The 20,177-nt window shown below is 38.7% G+C and overlaps 1 protein-coding gene across 22 annotated transcripts in view; it reads left to right on the top strand.

Moving 5' to 3' along the window:
• ST6GALNAC3 (ST6 N-acetylgalactosaminide alpha-2,6-sialyltransferase 3) overlaps positions 1-20,177 on the top strand; it is a 561,430-nt gene that overhangs the window by 274,000 nt on the left and 267,253 nt on the right. Inside the window, exon 4 of one of the 22 annotated variants that reach the window (XM_074376227.1) lies at positions 17,907-17,978. The exons of the other annotated variants lie outside the window; for them this stretch is intronic. The gene's annotated coding sequence lies outside the window, so the exon portion shown is untranslated. The remainder of the gene's footprint in view (positions 1-17,906; positions 17,979-20,177) is intronic. 22 annotated transcript variants of the gene reach the window in all.

The following is a 20,177-nucleotide window of genomic DNA, read 5'->3' as shown; positions in this document are numbered from 1 at the left end:
TCTACTAGTTTTCTTTTTAATTTTAAGTCGTTCCCTCACTGTTAGGTAGCCCGTTTTGTCTACCCATCAAGACAAACATATTAGCTCCCCTGCTCTCCTCTCCCCTTTTACATTGTCAAGGTTGCTAGTGTTCTGTTCTATAACCATATTTAAAGTTCCAAGCTTTATATATAGCTTGATTATAAAAGTTGTAAACTAGTAAACAGGATTTATATTATAATGTTGATTAGCAAAATTTGAAAATGGACTGTATACTAGAAAACACTATTGTTTCACTATTAATTTTTCCTCGGTTTGTTAAGTATATTGTACTTACATAGGAAACCATCACTATATATATATATATATGTATGCTGAATGGTCATGAGGTCTGCATTGTATTTTCAAATAATTTAGCAAAAATCTATATAGAGAGAAATATAGAAAGAAATTTGAACAAGTTTAAAATAGACGAATCTATTGAACACTTACATTTCTCTCACAAATTTACCAAGTACTGAATTCAAAAAGAAATATCCTAAGCTTCAATTTTTGAAGGTATAACTACTGAGTTAATAAGATTAAGAAAAAAAAATGAAAATGTTCTTTGAGTGGCATATTTTAAAAGTGTTAGTTTGAGTCAGATTCTTCAGCTTAAGTGCAGTTAATAGTTTAATACATGAATCATCAATAAGATGGGTAAATGCGTGAATTATGTCAGATTTTTAAACCAAGACAGGTAGAAAATAAACACATTTTTCAGCTTCTTAGATAAGCATTCTATTATACCAACTCTGTGACATGGATTAAAATTATGATAATGGATTAAAAGTATTGTTTTATCTCATCTAAAACATGAAATATTAGTGTCATAAAATCTGTTAGTACTTACACTAATACAGGGGCTGGCAGTTGTGAAGCAAACACTGGGTTACTGGAGCTTTCCTAAGCATTATTATTCTGATATATGATCATACTATTTTAAACACCACATCTCAATTTTCTGACACATCTTTCATTTTTATAGTTCTAAGGATTTGCAGCTTCACATTCTTCTGTAACTCCTTGCTCCTGTGACTAGAAAAAGTGTTAAACTAAGTGGGAAAGTTCATAGTGTAACTTAGTGCCGAGAAGTAAGGCAGGTTTTGTCCTGAATTGTGCATATTAATCAGCTTGTGATGGTGGATTAATTTGCTAGAATTTCTTTGGATGTGCATGTCTATATTTACACGCAAGACTGGGCTACATTTTTCTTCTCTGTGTACTAACTGTCAAGTTTTGGCATTAGGCTTATGCTAGCTTTATAAAATGAATTGGATAACTTTCTATCTTTTTGTTCAGCTTAGAAGCAGATTATGTAGTGTATTATTACAAATGTTTTGAAGATTTCAAAGAATTTTTTCCAAAGAAATGGATAACCTAAATTTATTTTTGAATACATTTCATTGATAACATTTCCAGTTTCTTCCATGATTGCCCTTACTGTTTTTAAGTCCTTCTTGAGTCCATTTTAAAAATGTGTACATCCCGAGAAGACTCCCTTTTAACCCAGGCTTTCAAATTTCTTAGTACAGAATGTATATAGTGTTCTGTGATACGTTTAAAATCTGTTACATCCATGTTTTTATATTATTTTTATAACTAATTTGCTTTGTGTTTTTTCCTGTCTTTCTTAGATTTTTCCATGTTTGCTCATTTTGTTCACTTTTCTGACAAACTAGCTCTTAGATTTATTATTTGTCCCTTTTAGAATTCATTTATTGCCAATTATATCTTTACATTTTTTTCCAGTTTTTGATGGTAGGAGGATCACACACCTTAGTTTGCCTGGGAGATTTTGCTGTATGCCTACTGTCGCAATACAATTATCAATAACACCCTCCTTCCTCTCAAAAATATGTCAGTTGGATAATAAATTATATGGTCATTTTCATGATGTATGAATTATATAATTTCCCCTAAATACAGCCTTAACAGCAGCCTATAATTATAACATGTGCATTCTCAACCAGAATGATGTTACATCCATAGGGGAGTGAAAACTGATTCTGGGGAGATTGTGTTCGGGCAGAATTCTTTGATATTATAATGGTTTGTGCCATTCAAAGGCCCAGAGTACATAGATAATAAAGAGTTTATCTGTGGTATTAAATTTCATGGGAGCGAGAGTGCAATCAGGAAAAGACTGTCTAAACAGGCTCTTTAGAGGGACAATAATGAAAAAAAGGTTGGAAAACACTGTTGTAATGCTGTTTGAATACTGCCAATGATTTTTTTTTCTTTTTTGACTTACTAGTTATTCGGGTGTTTTATAATTTGAAAGCAATTATAATATCTGTTTTTAAAATGGGTTAGTTTTTTCAACACTGAAATGCTCCTGTTGACGTCATTCTTGGCATCGCTGTTGTCAGCACAGTTGTTCAGTCCATGTCCTTGGCTGACTTCACCTCTCAACACCATCTGACCCGGTGGACTACTTCGTCTTTCTTACAGCATGAACGTTACCAGCCTTGTAGATTTCAGTGAACTGATAGTGACACACTCATCGTGGAAGCTGTCTCCTGGCTTTCCTACCTCACTGGCTGCTATCAGACTCGTCTGATAGCTTCTTCACCTCTGGCTGATTTCTAATTGCCAGAGTGCTAAAGAGCTTGAGCCTTGGGGTCTCTTTTCTTCTCTGTCTATATTTTATTCCCAGGTGACCTTATCCAATTCCATGGCTTGAAATCCCTTTATATAACTTTATACCTCCAGCCCTGATGCCTACCATGAATTCTTTGTTTGTATTTTCCATTGCCTACTTGACACGTCCATGTGGCAGTGTATTAGTTGTCTACTGCATGTTCAAAATCCAGTTTTCTCTTCACAGTTGTTCTCCGTTCCTCCCAATCTCGGTCAATGGCACAGCTATCCACTCAGTGTCTCAAGCCAAAAACCGCAGAGGCATCCTAGAGATGTAACTCCACATCCTCTCCATCAGCATGCCAGCCAGTTATGTTTCCAAACCTGTCCACTTCCCTTGACTTTTTCTATTACTCTGTAATCTAAGACACCACCAACTTTCACCTAGACTGGTCTGCTTCTGCTCTCATCCTGTAACTCCCATCCCAATCATCTATTCTCCAGAGCTGCCAAAGACATTTTTTTTTAAAATATATAAACCAGATCACTTGGCTCCTTTCTTAAAATCTCTACTGGCCTTTCACTGCAGTCAAGATAAATGCCAACTTCCTATCGTGGCCAATAAGGAACTCTTCCCATATCTCTGCTCTGGCCACACTGGCCTCCTTTTATTCCCAGAACATGCTGCACATATTTCTGCCATGACAGAGGCACTCCTGAGGCCGTGGTCATCACATATTGTCTGAGGAATCTCAGCTCCATTGTCACTTCCTCAGAGAGGCCTTCCTTTGGGGTACTACAGCTAACGTCACTCCCCCCACCCCCTCAGTGACTTAAGTTACACTCTGTCCAGTTTTGTTTGTTTGTTTTGAACCAGAATTATGACTGCAGAAATTTAGCCGAGGTTTCAGCTGGTTGGCCCTATCTGATTTGGGGGCCCAGGGCTGGGCAGGTGAGACAGGAGGGCCTCAGAGCTGCAAGAGGCTGCTGGGAGCCAGGCTGTAGGTGAGGCTTATACCCCCGGGCTCCACGCGCAGGGCCTTCACAGTGCTGTCACCTATCACCATGGAGAACCTCCTGTGTCCTTTATCTGCAAAGAGTGGCAACAGAAAATTCTCTAGTAAGAAATCTGTCCCCTCCCCAAAGTTCCTGACAGTGGTCTTAGAGTTTGTCTTAGTTTTGGGTATGGCTCCGTCTTCATCATTGGCCTTCCACTTCTGTCTTGTTGTCTCCAGAAAAGAGAGGACCTTGTAACTCCATGAACAACGCATCCTAGAACAGCACCTGTCCCTCAGTAGGCATCTGTCATATATTTTATGGAATGAACTTTTGGCTTAATTCTCATAGATCCAAATAATGCATCTGAAATTATCAAATGCTGAGGGTCTGCTGTATTTAGAAGATGATAGATTTGTCAGTCTTAAAATCAAATCAGTTTTTATTTGTATGAAATTTTTTAGAATTTGGTGAGATGTGTACTTGTGTGAATGGGTTTATAGAAGAGAGGTTTCTTCTTTTATTTCCTTTTAAATGATTAGTTATGCTTTGCCAGTATTGCTCCAGAACTTCTCTGAGTATTGGTTTGGAGAAAGTAGCCAGTAATGACAATTCTACATTTATCTATATTTAGCTATCAGGTTGGTTATTTACCCCTTGCATTTCTTTTCTTTTCTTTTTTTTAATGGTCCTTCAAAACAAAGCAAAGCACAATAAAGCAAAATGTTTTTGTAAACTCTTACTGAGATAAGAAGGGAAATTTTTAGGTAAAAAAATATAAATTACTTGAAATAATTTTTAGATACAGAAACTAACTTTTTGGACTAAAACAGAATTTAAGAAGTATCTATGAATTTAATATAATTTAATGTATTTAGAATCTCATCAGAGTGATTAGAATTGCCTATGTTTTGGTTGTTTTCAAAACAATCATGTGGATTCATTTTTTGCTAAAACTCAAAATGACTTGGGTTGATGTAAAAAAATACTGCTCCCTCCCCAATTAATTTCTTCTTTCAGTGGGGACGGCAAGCTGTCAGAATTTCTTTAAAATGACCCATGAGCTTATTGTCAAGCAGCTTCAAACCAGTGATCAGTCTTTTAAAGAAACCTTTGATTTATTTATTTTTTTAATTGTAAAGAAGTAAAACAGAAATTATGCCTATCCCACCAAAGAAAAATTCCATTCTAGTGTTTTTCCTTTCAGTCCTTTTTCTGATATATGATCTTTTTCTCTTCCACTGTGAGATACACGTTGTGATTTCTCTCTGTGATGAAGAGGATAAATCTGCTGGCTCGTTTCCTTTTATAGACTGCCGCCTTCTCCACCAACCAAGAAAAAGAATATTCTGAATTTCGCTTGGTTTGCAGCAATTTATGCTAGAAGAATTATAAAATGTAGACTCTGTAATCTGAATTTGGCCCACTCTGTGTAAGAAAAAATAGCTTCCACCACAGGCAGAGAGGAAACTTTACGTATCACCCGGACAGCCAATGCTTTTGATACATATTTCATGATCACAGCTGAGGCTTTTCCAAGCTCAGAGTGCGGTATCATTCATTCACTCTTTTAAACTACAGGATTATTTTTGGCTCTTTGTGTTGGCACACAGGACTTCCCGTTACTGATCTGCATGAACCATTTATCAAGTCAAAAATTTAATCTATCAAAGTCAGAATTTCTTTGTTCTGCCTCTCTCTGACTTGCCTTCCCATATGGTATTGTCTCATAGGTGTATACTGTTGGCTTGAAGAAGGTTATTTGGAATGCAAGGATTTATCACTTTTCTCTGCTTTTTTTAAAATAATATATTATGGTGCAAAAGTGATGCTTTATAGGGAATGATAATAATACTGTTAATCAGTTTCTAGAACATTAATCTCCATACCTGCTTCTTTGCTAGTATTCCTGGCCCATTTTTTTTGCCAGTAGCTCCTACTTTTCCTACTCACTCAGTCTGAAGACAAGAATCATCTTTGATTTCTTTCTCTCACCTTTTCCAAACATTTACTGAATTGTCAAATCCTTTGGACTCTCTACCTCCCAGATATTTTTTGAGGAAAATACCCTCCTGGGGATTTTTGTTTGCTGGACTCTTGACACTGCCTGTTGTCTTCTAAGAAGCAAGGCAGTCTGTTTAGAATGCTTTCAGTGGGATCCAGATATAAAGGCCAAAACAAATTAAGTACTACATTCAATAACACAGAATGCCTTCCATGTGCCAAACCCTGTTCTGAGCTCTGAAGATACAGCGGTGAACAATAGATTAAAAAAAAAAAAATTACCTCATGGAGCTTACATTCTTGTAGGGAACAGGAGAGAGACCAAAAAATAAGTAAACAAAATATAAGTGCTATGAAGAAAAGTAAAGCACTAAAGGGACATAAGGACAGCTGGGGTAGACAAGGAAGATACTAGATAAAAAGCAGGCAATGGAGATGATAATGAAAGTTAATTAAAACTTAAAAGAGTATCATGAAAAAAAGAATACAGCAAAAGGCATTTTTAGTTCTATTAACTGTTTCTTGGATCTTCTAGTCCTGATACCAAGCCACAGTGATAATCTATGCCTGAGCACAATTCAGCGAAAACTGTTACAGTAACCACAAGCTATTCTCCCTCGTCTGAGCACCCCTGGACCAGGTCAGTACTTTCAGTGCAAGCTTGTCGAAATCTCAATGTAAGTATTGTACTGACTGTAAATAAATAGGGAGGGAGGGAGCGAGAAACGGTGTGGGAGAGAAAGTGCTAAGACTGATCCAGAGAGTCATGCCCACAATAGGTGACTCAAGGGACATAAAATGGGACTTCCAGGGCCAGAATGAGATACAAATGGGAATCATGAATAACGTTTAGTGAACTCTTACTGCCAATAGGAAACAGTCTAAAACCTTTAGCCTAATATTCATAGCCCTCCACCAACTAGTTTTCCAGCCATTTTGCCTAGTGCTCTCCCTCACGCTCCCCAATGCCCGTCTTCTCATTCCCTTCCTTGCTGCTTTTACTTGTTCATTTCTAGCTGGAAGGTCTTTCCCCAAACCATCTCTTCAGTTTCTAAATTCCACCAACCCTACTGGACTCAGATCAAATGTTCCCTTTTCTATAAAAACAATGTAAATAATGACCATCTCTTCTGAATGTTAATAACAAACTCTATTGTTTTGGCACTTTGCGTTGTATTTGCTAGTATTTGAGTGTGCCTCCACATCTGTGTGGGACGGAAAGCTCGTCGAGAGGAAGCTGCTGCTCTGACTGGTCTTGTATCTTCGCGCCATGCCCAGCAAGTGTGCAGCAGGGATGAGGCAATGATTGAGTGCTCAGCCGCATATCCAAGGGAAACATTGTTGTACTAGAACAGTACCTCCAGATGAAGGTCCTGGAAATGGGAGAATGTTGTGACGTGCTTAGTAGGGGAAAGGCATGAAATGTTTGGGTTGGAGAGGAGAAAAGTAATGGCAGGCAAGTTTACTCATCCTTCCTTCCTTCCTCTCTTTCTTCTTCTTCTTCTCCTTCCTTTTTCTTCTTTCTCTTTTTTTTTTTTCTCCAGTCTTTTTCCTAGCCGACCTCCTGGCAGTATTCATGGATGTTTACCGCTCCTAGCTTTGGAAACACTTTCTCACCTCTGTATCTGTGATATGAAATGATCCTTTTCATCTCTTTGGCTGGCTTCTCTTCTCCTATCCGGAGTTTAACTGTTGCAGTTGAAGCTCAGTCTTATGCACTTTCTTCTCATTTTTGACTTACTGATGCTTGTGGCTTCAATTACAACCTCCATGGTGAAGATTCGTTATATTCCCACCTCAAAGGCCTCTGAACCCCTAACTGTCCACTCAGCATTTCCTTCAAGATGCCTCAAGGGCTCCTCAGACCCAACATTTACAAGCAGAACTCATGAACCTTTTCTGCTTTTTCCTCTTCAAATGAATGGTAGTATTGGCCTTCCATGTACCCAGGCCAGAATTCTAGAACTTATCTCTGACATTCCCTTCTCCCTGACTCCTTATAACCAATCTACTTTCAAGCTCTCAGTTTTTACCTCCTAATAAATACATCTAGAACTCATCTAGAGAAGGACCATTTCCAAGCAAGAGAACACCGTCATCTCTTGCCCGGGCTGCTCCAGTAGCCTCTGACTGGGCTCCTCACGCCCACATTTGCCTCTTATCCTTTGTTCTCCCAGTCCTCTACAGTTACCAGGGTGATTTCCTTGAAAGGCTCACTTTATGGTCTTATTTCCCTGTGTAAGACTCTCAGTGAGCACCTGTGCCTTCCCCAAACTCCTTCTGGATATGGCCCACAGTGCTCTGTTTTGTTTGGCCCTCCCTGCCATGCTGGCCTCCCCTCAGGTCATGCTCCTCTCACCTCCCCTTAGTCCGTCCTTTAAGCGTGGAGGACAAGCTGATCCCTCTGTCTGGGATGCTCTTCTCTCCCTTCTTCAACCACCTACCCTTCAGATATTTCACTTCTCAGATCAACCATCACCTCCTTGAGAAAGCATCTTCTCATCTCCCTGATTAGGTCAAGCCCACTATTACAATCTCTTCTAGCACCGTGTTATAAAAAACACATATTGCTATTATCATTTTATGTTTATTGTTGATGATATCTGGGAGTGGGTGGGGAGAAGGAGAGTTGCAAGAAGTAAAACAAAAGACAACGTAGGGGCCAGATTATGAAGAATTTTGTAAATCATGGACTTTATCCTGGAGGCAGGGGGGAGCCATTAGATTGTTTGGAGAGGAAATGACAGGGTTATATTTACATTTTATAAGTGTTATGAATTGAATTGTGTCCTCCTCCCCCTTCCCATTCATATATTGAAGTCTTAATACCAGTACGTCACAATGTGGCCTATTTGGAAATAGGGTCACTGCAGATGTTATTAGTTAAGATAAAGTCATCTGGAGGAGGATGGACCCCTATTCCGCTATGACTCATGTCTTTATTTTTTAAAACGCCAAGTGAAAAGATAGGCAAACACACAGGGAGAAGGCCATGCGGAGACTGGAGTTCTGCTGCCACAAGCCAAGGATCTCCCAGAAGTTAGGGGAGAGGGCTGGAATGGATTTTTGCCCAGTGACTTCAGAAGGTGCCTGACTTGATCTTACCTTGAAATCAACACCTTGCTCTCAGACTTCTAGTCTGTGGAAGTGTAAGACAATAAATTTCTGTTGTTTCAGCCACTCAGTTTGTGGTACTTTGTTATAGCAGCTCTAACAATCCTGATGGAGTAAGGATAAACCCAGCTGCAGTATGGAGAATGGTTGGAAGTGTGCAAAACCGGGTATGGGGAGACAGTTTAGGGCTATTAAAATAAGAGATGATAGTGATTTGGGGAAAGATTAGGGAGTTAATTTGAAAGTAGATTCAATAAGAATGGGTGAATGATTGGGCTTAGATTGTTGAAAGGAGAAGAAAGGCTTGAGAAATGAGGGAGGATTTCAAGTTCCATTTTTTGGTTGATGACTCCCAAATGCACACCTTTAACTAAGACCTCTTTCCAGTCTTCCAGATTCTCATATCCAAATGCCAGGTCAGCTCCACTTGGATTTTCCACATCCACTTTGATGAAGTTTAAATAAATTAATTAATTAGTAATAATTAATAAGGGTTATTATGTAGATGAAAGAGGAGAAACTTAATGCGTTACTCCGCCAAAGAATTGTATGCTAAACGGAGGCATACTTTCATTTTACCTAAGAAAGAATTTGTAATCAACCAGAACTTCCCAAAATGGAATAGATACTCTTGGGAGGTAGATTTTTATCTCTGATGTCTTGAAAGCAGAGTGAAGTCTAACTGACCAGAAATCTATGACTTCAGTCCATTTTTTCCTCTCTCTTTTGCATTCCTATAGCCCTTTGTTTATGGTTCTTATATTGTTCACTTTACATTCTAATTGTATAGAAGTCTAGCTAAAATTCCTCATTTCTACAGAAGCCTAGTTAAATTCCTCATAAGATCTCTAAGAGCCAAAGACTGCTTTTTTTCCTTTGCCAGTACCTGTGGTCTAACACTAAGCAGTATAACTTAACTGCCGCTCTGTTGAGAATGAACAAGTTTGGGCCCTGATTTCAAAATTCTCTACACAAGCTATTTCTATCAATAGTTTAGTAATAAATAATACTTGTCTATTTCCTTACTTAATAGTGAAAATACAAAGTGTTGAGATGAAATATTTCTGGTGGCTAATCAATGTTGCTGTTATCAATTTTCCATGCTGGATTATATTACACATTAATTTGATTCCATGCTCTGCAGTAGATGGTGTATGTATTGTGCAAAGGCATAATTGCTTGTGTTCATACATAATAAGTAGGTTGGGGAATTTGCCTAGTGGTATATCTTAGTTATTAATAGTGATCTTCGAGCATACATTTCAAGTTTAGAACCTCATTGGCCTTCTGGTGACAGCATCTCAATTTCAATGAAAATTTAAACCTTTCCTTTCATGTACTCCTGTTCATTTAATCCTGTCAAAATAGGAGGTTTTGTGTCTTAAAAATAAGAGCTAGAGGCTAATTAAAGGACTGTTGGGCAAGGTTTCATGGCTCTCTGATTTCTCTGCACATGAGTGATGAATTAAATGTGTATGAGCCAGAAACATACCTTAGGGTTTTTTGTTTTGTTTTGTTTTAAATTGTGGCAAAAAATAGACAAATTTTTTACCACTTTATATAAAATTTACCACTTTCACTATTTTTAAGTGTACAGTTTCAGTAGTGTTAGTAAGTACATTCACATTATTGTGCAACAGGTCTCCAGAACTTTTTCATCTTGTAAAACTTCCCACTCTCCCCGTCCCTAGCCTCTGGCAACTGCCATTGTACTCTCCTTTTCTATGAATTCGACTACTTTAGATATCTCATATAGGTAGAATCGAACAGTATTTGCTTTTTGTGACTGGTTTATTTCACTTAACATAATGTCTTCCATGTTCATCCATGTTGTAGTATGTGACAGGATTCCCTTCCTTTTAAAGGCTGAATAATATTCCAGGGTATGCATAGAACACGTTTTGTTTATCCACTCATCTGCTAGTGGACATTTGGATTGCTTCTACCTCTTGGCTATTGTGATTTTTTAAAACTAAGTATATTTGAAAAGATAAAGTTTTTAGATAAGACCTACTTTTAATTTTCCCTTTATAAAAATGAAGAAAGAATATTTTAATACACTTGAAAAATCCACAAAAAATCTTTGTCACTTAAGTCTCCTTATTCTAGATTGTTAGTCTCTGACAACAGTGGTACCAAATATTTCTTTAAGCAGAAAAAAACTGTGAAATTTAGTGCAAGGAACATTTAAAACTCTAAAAAGAGCTATTGGATGTTTTGACAGATGAGTGAATAGACTATGGAAATAAATGACTCTTGACCTCCTGTAGAATCAAGGAGACTTTGGACAGAGTTATCAAGAAAAACCCATCCCTTTAAAAAAAACTCTTTAAAAATTAAATTCCTTTCCACATTTACTGATGATAAACCTATTATATTCGTTTTAACACTATCATGAGTAGAATTTTCTGTCATATCTTAAATAATTTCCAGACCTAGAGTCTGTGGCTCTGAGGTTTGTGCCAGTGAAAATCAGTGTGTCATCCACATAATTAAGATCTTTTCAAAGAAGAATTCACAAGAGCTTTGAGCATGTATGTAAAAATAGGTCCCAGAATTCTTTTAAAATAATGACAAGCCTAGTCTTTCCATTTTTTTTTCGCATTCTGAAAACTGATACACTAACAGAGCCATTTACACTGCCTCTAATTTTCTGAAGATTAGGTTCATTAGTTTAATTCATGGTTATCATTCTTGTGTCAACTGCATGGTTGTATGCCTCTATAAATATAATCTTCCACTTTCATTTCCTTTTTCTCTCTTCTTTACTCTCTCCCTCAAGTCCTTATATTATCCACAATCCCTGGTAAAACATATGTGTTAGGTGTGAAATTACAGAATTGCCAGCATCAGAAAAAGCTATTGCCTTCCTGCTTCAGACTGAGTCCCTCCTGTTTCTCTGTTCACATTGGGTGGTTTCTTTATTTTCAGAGTTAACTTCTTGAATTCTTTCTCTCTAAGCTGATTCATAATCCGTTTCAGAATTCCTTACTCCTATGAATTGTTTTCTTTATAAATCAATCTGTGCATGAAATATTCAATGTTTAGCCCAGCTTATTTTTCTTTATTTTTTGTTTTGCTTTTAAAAGCAGGAAAGAAATGGAAATTCAAGCCCATGGATCTTCTTTTAAAACCTAATCTGATTAATCCCTCCAAACTTCTTTTTCCTTAACTTTTAATTTAGCTTCTAAAATGAAGTATCTACTAATTATATTGTTAGACATTTGAAAATAGATCTTAAGTGTAAAAAATGTGCATAGTCAATTCTACTTAATTCCTGAGTTTCTTGAAACATCACCTGTGAGGTGTTTTTTTTTTTTTCCACCTATGGATTATCTACTTACCCAAAGAAAGAAGTGATAAGGATAAGAATAAATAAAGGACAACAGATTACAGAATGACTGCCTTATACTAGGATCTTCCTCCCATTTTGAACATCTTTCTTCATTGAGAAGTTCTAGGTTCTTCCCTACTTGGTTTGATTTCTTCTGTGTGATCGTGGATATAAAATGATTAAATGGAAAGTTTCCACCCAGCAAGTATCAAGGTACCCCTGATGTCATAACTTGAAATCAATCAAGGAATCAGTTTTTCTTCTGGGTAAAAATGGCCTCCCATCTCCCTGGTCTGGCAGAAAATACAAGTGCTGAAAACAGAAAATTATAGAAGATAAACAGTACCATTACTAGGCATAAGACTGGAAGCCAGCACTTTGCAGGGAAAGTTGGAATAAACAAAGCTCCATAGAAATGCAGTTAATTAAATTCATTATATAAGAGAAACTGAGAAGTCTTTATGGTAAATATTAACAATTCTGACCTAAAGAAGTAACCATTCTAGCAGATCACTATTAGAAAATGGCAGTGTAGGACTCTAAGGCAGAGAATCAGTGGGACTGAGAAACCTAGACAGAATAAGGCGGAACAAGAACAAACTACACCAGAGAAGAGAATATTCTCTGTGCAACATCTTGCTCATTCCTCAGGGTGAAGGAAACGGTGGCTGGTATCAGAACTGTGTGGCTCACCACTCATGCAATTATGCTTGTTAAGTGAAGAGTGAACTATATCTACAATTTTCTTTCCATAATGTTAATCCAGTCATTGTTGGTTTTCCTTTTCATTTATACATTAAATAAATATGTATTGAGGACCCACAGATGTTTCAGGCACTGGCCTACAGTGGTGTGAAGGATACAGCTTTGCCCTCAAGGATCTTAACAGAATGAGGCAGGAAAGAAACGCTACTGTGCGGTAAGCACAGCCCTCTATGGGAAGGGGAAGTGGAGATATTTACTGAATCCTGGTAGGCAATGGAAATAAATGTAGCTAAGAACAAAGGATGATAGAATTACAGGAGAGTAAGGGAGAAGGTTCCAGGCAGAAGCATATACTAAATTTTGAATTGGGCAAAAGTTTAGGGAAGCTTTTGTTGTCATTCTAAAACCCCAAAGTACAGGTTTTCTGCTCGTATATCATATACTATTGAACCGATGACTCTCAAGTGTGATTTCAGTTGAGAACTGACAGTGTGGCCACACTGGGTGTGCTCCTGCCTTCAGCATTTCATCTTAGGAGGGTTTGTCATGTAGCTCATCAGCTAGTGTGTTTATTCTGCATGTTGTTGTTGGCAGTGTGAGACTATGATCTAGAAACACAGTTTTTGGTCTCAGCAGCATGTAATGAGTTAGTGCCTCCCAGTAACTTGGATAAAAATGTGTCCTATGAAAAGGCTCCATGAAGCACAAATGTAAAAACATGCCCCAAAAGTACATTTTCCTTTCATAGTGCCACAGGGGCTGTTGCTTCAAGTGTGACTTGTAACCTACACAGAGAAGTGTACCTGTTGACTCATTCCGTTTTGCTTTATACTACTGTTCAGTCCAGCGCCAGAAAAACGCTGAAGGGAGTTCACCGGGAGAATGCCACCACTCTGCCGCTTGCCCTGTTATGCTCTAGGCTAGGGGTAGGCTTTTTTTTTTTTTTTTTTTTGATAAAAGTCCAGATAGTAAATATTTTCGTCTTTGCAGACCGTACAGTCTCTGTCACAACTACTCAACTCTGCCATTTGTAGCGTGAAATCAGCTATCAACAGTATGCAAACGAATGTTCCAATAAAACTTGATTTGCGAAAACAGGCTGCGGCCTGTGGGACACATTTCGCTGGCCCGCGCTTACCACGGTTCTGCCCGGGATGGCATCTGGACCCTTGCCCACCCCGCTGTCGAGGCTTGGAATGCTCCCCCTCCCTCTCTCTGCCCAGCTAGATTGTAGTTCTTCAGCTCCTCCGTACAGAAGTCATTCCCTCAAGGAAGAAGCCTCCTTGGGTGCCCTGGTCCAGGCTGGATGCCCTTGCGTGCACCCCCAGCGCTGTGCACCTGCCCCTCTAGAGCTCTGCCTGATTTCTAGTTGTCTGGGGACTTGTCTCTCCACTCCATCCACTCCAGACTGTGAGCTCCCTGATGGCAGAAACCTGTCCGTTTTACACCCCCTTGTATCCCTAGCATCTAACACACTACCTGGGACTAACCTGGAGTCAGATCAGATATAATCAGAATTCTTCCCTCTACCAAGACCGAGGCTTTGCTACTGGGTCTAAATGGTGAAGCTCAGCCCTTGGGGGAAGTCTTTCCCAGGAAGCTCCTCTTTCCGTTACGGGCACACACTTCAAGAAGCCTGTCCCCCAATCTGTCAACATACCCAGACATCACTTTGAATCCTAGCCAGAGCAAGCTGAGACCTTGGCCACATAAGAATCTCTTTTTTTTCCCTCCTCCACTTGCAGGAAGAACAACTAACAAATATTTACGTGGAGTTCACCAGGCACCAGACATTCAGTTTCTGCGGACAGTAACTTATTTAAACTTCATGACAATTCTATTTGCAGTATCTTTACTTTACCAAAGAAAACAATTGCAGCACAGAGAAGTTAGCTGCATTGCCCAGGGTCACACAGCTAGTAATTGTGGAGCTAGGAGTTGAACTTGGGCAATTTGTTTCCGAGTTGGTGCATTAAGTCATTTCACTGATGACCTCTCCACCCCTTCTCTCCTTTCCCCCTTCCCTGTGATATATACAGCCTCGATTGTATCCACTTGTTTCTTAGAACCTCAGAAAATAAGAATGAAGAAGGGACAAGGAACAAACGAGCGCGTGACTTCCAGTAGAGGCTGAGACCAGAGTAGAAATGTTCAGAGGCCACTTTAGATATTAGGCAATACTACCTCTACAGTCTGTAGAAAATTCTGAATCTAGGATATTGTGAGCCCTGGAAATCATGAGGGAAATGAAAATGCTCTGGAATGGCTAATGCTGCTTTTCTTTTCAAAGAGCTATCTTGGAACACTGGCAAGATGTTCTTATTCACTAAGTGTTTTTCACTGAGTTTGAAGTAGAGTTTTAGCCACAAATAGATGTCTTCCCTAAAATTGAAATCAGTTGGTGAAATAATGGAGGAAATATAATGCCTTTTGCTGTTTTTCCCAGTGACAATGCAGCAGAGACCAAGCATGGGATATGTGGCCACCCTGCTGGACCAGGTACTCATTCCCTCTCTAGAATGGTGACGCATGAAAAGATTCTCACCATTCCATGTTGCAAAGAAAAATTAGTAAATTAATAATAATAAGCTTGATGAACTGACTTGTGACACAGGAACTGGCCACATGGGTCTGAAGATATCGGATCCCAATTGCTTTGTTAAAACTGTCTTCCTTACAAAATCTTCCTTCCAAAATTTACCTTCTCATATTTCCATCTTCATTGGTTAATTCTCATTTGAAAAGACCATTCTTTTTGTAGGAGCATCCTCATGCTCTTTCTGACACAAAGAAACTGTTTCTTCATAAACTTACGGGCATTAAAATATTTTTTACAAGGTCACTAAAAGTGACTTGTGCAGGGGCATCTGAAGTCAATATAGCAATAAATTGAGAAATCAGATTCTCTGTCCTTTATTCTTCTAAAACTATTGTGGATGAGATGAGCCATCACTTTTTTGGCCCCAGAAATTGATTTATATAGAGACTAGAAAAGGTTCTGGGAAAGTTTATTTTCTCACCAAAAAAGCCAGCTTTTACTGTGGAATTCATCCATCTACCCACCCATCTACAACTTACTTATTTTGTTTATTGTCTGTCCACATACTTCAGAATGTAAATTCTATTAGGTCAGAAATGCTAGTCCCCTTTGTTCATACCATATCCCCAGCACTTAGAATAGTATCTGGCAATAAGTGATGATAAATGTGAGGACAGTTAAGTGATTTTTAATTAGATAAAGATTTATTAGCATCTACTACTTTTCAAAGTACTGGATTGACAGGCAAAAAGGATCTAAGATGACATAGATATGGATCTCACTCTCCAGGAGATTCCAGGCTAATAAAGCTATTACCAAAATATATTCCTTTAATAGCATCACTCTACAGGGGAAAGTAGTCATTTCCACAGGAGAAATGAAGCAGAAGTGCTTCATTTATACTTCTCCCTGAGGAACTGACATATGAGATAACCACTGAACAAGCAGGAGAATTTGGAAACAGTGCGTTATAGTGGAAAGGCATTCTAAAAAAAAAAAAAAAATTATGGTAGGAATTAATAAGTGGGAAATACAGGATATACAGCAGATGGAAAAGTAAATGATTCAGGCTGCAGGGGTCTTGGAGACCCGAGCAATACTAATGGAAGATCTACTTGGAAAGAATGATTGGGTCAAATTATGGAGATTTTTGGTGTCACTTGTTGTCAGTGGTGAGTCCAAGACTCTCTTTTTCTGTTACCTGAACCTCTCAATCTCACTTACACTGTAACTTCCGAGTGACAATATTTTGTGCTCCATGTTTTGGGTTTCAAATGAGCAACTTGGCCAACTCAGTTTCTAGGGCCTAGAAGGAATCTTGTGTGAAATGCAGATTTGGTCTTTGATCTACATTTTGTAGGTCAACAAGCTCACTTACTTGACAGTAATTACAGGGCTCACAAGGATGTTATTCTTGAATAATTTATTTAATATATTAGCCACAAACAAGCTTTTACCACTAAGCATCTCACTCTCCCTGTTTCTGCTTGCAGGAGGGAGCTATGAATTGTCTCCTGTTCCAAGAGATTCCTTCAGAGTTGATCTGGAGTATGGATTTCTACCATCACCGGCATTTCAGCCCTAGAGCTGTGTGATGCAGACAGTATTTTCTACTTCCAGTATCATTCAGGGAGGACACCAAGAAGTGTTTTTAATCTTGGCATGTGAGCCTGTCTAGTGTGTCCTTGTTCCATAAGAGTACTTTGGCACCGGGAAGCGGAGGCAGCAGCTTTCAAGTGATCAGAGAAGCAGGCTGATTAAGAGCTCTGCATGGGCAGACGGCACTAAAGCTGCTTGCCTAGTCCTTGCCTAACAGTTGGGGGTTCTAATAGAAGTTTTTCCAATTTTGAATCTTTTGGTAGAATTTACTGTTTCCCCCATTCCCAGTCTCTTTTCTTCTAAATTCCTTCCCTCTCAGTGAATGCCACAACTGTCCCTTTCCAGGTACTCAGATTTGAAACTTCAGTGCCGTGAGGAAAAATTGATAATAATAATTTATTGAAATAAATTTAAGTAATTTATTTATTAAAAAATTAAAAAGCACAATTTATTTAAATTAGCACTGAAGGCCAGGGCTGATTTCCATGGCATGGGTATTACTTCTTTTAGTTCACCTTCTCCCATTATTTTCACCTCCTGTTGCTTGAGTAAATTCTGAAATGAAAATAGTATCAAATGCTAATCCATGAGTTGGTGACCTGAGGGTGCCAGTTCTCCTGCCCCATGGCTGCGGCTGTCTCCTCATGAAAGTGGTCACGGTCTTTTCCCCAGTGACTTTCCTGATCAGACCAGCCAGGTGTGCTCCTTCCTCCTCTCCCTTTCTATATAATAAAGGATTGTAACAGGAATGACACCGTACTAGTACCCTCCTGAGGCTCTAATGACTATGACCTGGAAGTGTTACTGTTTGTTGAAAGAGCTCAGGTGTGTGGCCAGGAAAACCTGGGTTCAAAGGTTTGCATTCCCCTCAAAAGCTTCACCTCTCTCCATCCCCAGCATTCTTTTCTTCTGGTGCCTGGTGGAGATTACATCAAGGCCTGAAGGAACTCTCCAGGGTACCCAATTGCCTATGTTCAAGGGCCGCAGCTGAATTTCTAAGTTCTTTCTCCTCAGATTTGTGTAGCCTATGGGTCGACTACCACTAGCTGGAGAGAAGGAAAGCTCGCACGTTTTCAGTGAGCCAAGGTAAGAGAGAACTCTTTTGTCAAGGTAATAATAGCACTTAGTACTTATACAGGGCTTTTTATCTTCAAAGGGCTTTCCAAACATTAGCTAATTAAGAAGTCTGCTCAATGTGCAGCAGCTGTTGAAAAATAAATGTGATGCTTGGGCATATTAAAAAAGGGAGCAAAAACATGAGGACATCCTATATCAAGCAGCTGTGGTGCTCTGTCTAATTTGTTTGCTTCACCTGGTGGAATAGATCAGACATTAAAATAGTCCTGCCATGCGGAGTAATAATGGTTAGGGAGAAAGCAGAGCTTGCACATCATGGAATATTGCAAGGACTACCAATTATTTACCTGAAGAGGGAAAGCCAAAATAAAAGCTTTATTACCTTTTATTAAACTTTCATAATCACAGGTACATGCAACACTAATGAAACAGACATCTAACATGTAGGTACAGATGTTCTTAGAAAATGCATTGACATAAACATGCATTCTCATTCATTCATTCAAATTTACTCAACAAATATGCATCGAACACTCACCAGACATTGGAGACATACATTTAAAAATTATATGGGGATAATTTTAAGACAAGTACAGACCTGTTCTGGTACATCTTTTAACTATTGTGCCTTAATTTTACATTAATATGGACACACACACACAAGAACACACACACACATTCAAGTCTGTCAGCATTTTTCTTTGTTGACTTATTGGCAGAAATGAACTAACATACCAGTGCATGAGCTGAGCTATGACTTTGGTTATGAAAACAAAATAAACAACTGAAAAATGCTTTTTGTTTTGATTTTTCACAATTGGCAGTGAGGAATGGCCAGCTTTTCTTTTTCCTTCCATGTTTTTTCACAGCAAAATTTATTCATTTATGACTGCTATTCTGTTTAAAGTGTCTATTTGAAAAATTGGAAATTCCACAGAGATGAGGGGAGGCAGCACATGAAGAGGAAAGGAAGAGGGGTCATGTGATGTCAGAATATGAGAGCCTGTTCCCGTTAGTGTAAGCATCATGCTATTTATACATGGCTGTACACGGGCAAGGCATATTAGAACACCTTAGTTCCATTGTACTCAAGGAGAAAGGGCGCTTACACTTTTGGTTGAGCTGCTTGTCAAACTGGGGTTATAGGATAAACTGGTTCCTCATTCAAGGTGGACACATCATGGCAGAGATGGCAGGGAGATGAGTACAGAAGGGGGTGGTCTCGGTTTGGGGAGAGAATTGAGAAGAAACATCTCCTTAAAGTGGAGAAAAATGTCTGCAGAAAATTATATTTAATAGGCTCACTTTTACCAAGGACAAGTTACAAGCCTAAAAACAGAGTTAAATTACAATGAGAAGCTGAGTGATGCAAAGCCACATGGTAACAAAGATAAACAAGCATCAGTTCGATGTCTACTAAGGTCAGAGCATAACACACCGTGAAGTGATTAGAAGGTCTATGCCTGGCTCCCAATACCCTGGAACCAAGGGTGGCTTGAGGGTACGTGGGGTAGGACTGATGTGGTTAGAAAAAAATCAATTCAGTGATCACTTGCTCACCCTGGAGCATTAATTATAATAGGAACTAACTAAAAATAAACGAAATGTCTTTTTTGTTGGACATGTTCTGTGAAGAAAGGATTGATTAAGTAAATTAGGATTTATTCCTAGAATGGAATACTGTGCACCTATGAAAGCAAGGTACTCTATTGCTACTAAAAGCTCAAAGATAAATTGATAGAGCAATGTGTCGGGGGTAAAGTGCATATGATGTTAAGATCTGTGTGAAAACTGCGTAAAGATCTGTGTGTGCACTTACATATATTCCTACGTGGAGCGATTGCAGACTATCTCTGGAAGGTAAGTGAGAAAACAGAAAACAACTGCAGTCATTACTCTTGGGAAAGAGAAAGGGGGTTTTGGGAGACAGAAGTGGATGAGAGGCTTCAGTTCCGTGTGTATTTCCTCCTCCATTAAAAAAGGAAAACAACTTTATTTGGAGATAATTGTAGAGTCACAGAAGTGGTAAGATATGATACAAAGAGATCCTGTATACCCTTCACCCAGTTTCCTTCAGTAGTAACATCTCACAGAAATATAGTTTAATCTGATAACCAGAAAGTTGACATTGATGAAATCCACCGAGCTTTTTCACAGTTCATGAGTGTGTGTTTTTAAATCTATGCAAATATATCTCATGCGTAGGTT

The sequence above is a fragment of the Camelus bactrianus genome, chromosome 13 (assembly GCF_048773025.1).
Source record: "Camelus bactrianus isolate YW-2024 breed Bactrian camel chromosome 13, ASM4877302v1, whole genome shotgun sequence".
Lineage (NCBI taxonomy): Eukaryota > Metazoa > Chordata > Mammalia > Artiodactyla > Camelidae > Camelus > Camelus bactrianus.
Note: the sequence above shows the minus strand (reverse complement) of the source record. Positions and strands in the feature narration are given on the sequence as shown.